The sequence below is a fragment of the Orycteropus afer genome, unplaced genomic scaffold, assembly GCF_000298275.1.
Source record: "Orycteropus afer afer isolate SDZICR_OR568_19922 unplaced genomic scaffold, OryAfe1.0 scaffold00112, whole genome shotgun sequence".
In the NCBI taxonomy this organism is placed as follows: Eukaryota; Metazoa; Chordata; class Mammalia; order Tubulidentata; family Orycteropodidae; genus Orycteropus; species Orycteropus afer.
In genome coordinates, this window is record NW_006921699.1 from 5,939,236 (window position 1) to 5,940,620 (window position 1,385).

The following is a 1,385-nucleotide window of genomic DNA, read 5'->3' on the forward strand; positions in this document are numbered from 1 at the left end:
ATTCTTCAACCTTCATCAGTAGGAAGCAGCAGTCAAGAAATCAAATGATTGTAAAATAATAATAATAATATTTTTTAAAAAATAAAATGATGTATTGCATTAGACAAATCTGCTGCAAGAGCCTCTTTAAAGTGTTCAAAAGCAAAGATGTCATTTTGAGGACCAAGGTGACCCTGATCTGAGCCATGGTATTTTCAATTGCCTCTTATGCATGCAAAAACTGGACAATGAGTAAGTAAGACTGAAGAAGAAAAGAAGAATTTATGCTTTTGAATTATGGTTGACAAAAAATATTAGTATACCATGGACTACTAGAAGAATTAACAAATCTGTTTTAGAAGAAGAACAGCCAGAATGCTCCTTAGAAGTGAGAATAGTGAGACCAAACAACAGGCTGCAGATAAATGCAGACAGGTGAGAAGATTAGGTGGTGGGTAGGCAAACGGAAATATACCCCAAACCAAGGATAGATTTGGCTGAAGATAATCTTACATATACACTTGTGCTACAAACTCAGCCACATACATTACAGAAGCAACAAAAGACAGAGTTGGAGTAAATTCTCAGGGACAACCAAACACCTTGAGAGAGAGAATCACCAGACCTGATGACTCAGGACCATAGTCTTGGGGGACATCATGCTCAGTTGGCACAACATAGTACATAAAAATCTTGTTCTACAATATACTTCAGTGAATAGTGACTGGGGTCTTAAAAGCTTCTGATTGACCATCTAAGATGCAACTATTGGTCTCCTCTCATCTGGAGCAAAGAAGAGTGAAGAAAATCAAAGGCATCTGGAAACAATTAGTCCAAGGATAAGATGGACCATGAGGACCTCAGCCTTCATGACCCTGAGACCAGAAGAACTAGATGTTGCCAACCGCTGGGAAAGGGATCAAAACCAGAGATCCTGGATAGAGTGGAAGACAAATGTGGAACAAAGTTCAAAAACATAAAAATAACCAGAATTACTGGTTGGATAGAGACTGGTAGAACCCCCAAGAATATGGCCCCAGGTTATCCTTTGGGCCTAGAAATTGACTGACTTCCATGGATTGCCTCTTGGTTCAACAGAAAACCTACCCCAGGGCAATGCACCCACCTACTCTAGGGAGATGCACCCCTTAGATCAATCAGTCATGAGACACCAGAGGGGCAGCATTCACACAGAAGGAAAGCAGGATAGACAGGAATGCATAGTTAAGAAGGGCACAGGGAGATGGCTTTTCCAGCAAGATGGCGGACTAGGCAGAAAGACTGCACAGACCCTCTTCAACAAAGAAAAGGGAAACTAATTAACACAGACACAGAAGATAATCTTGGACCCCTGAGCCTTGAAGGGAAGGATACAGAAGTGGACTAAACCCCAACTAGCAGAAGAA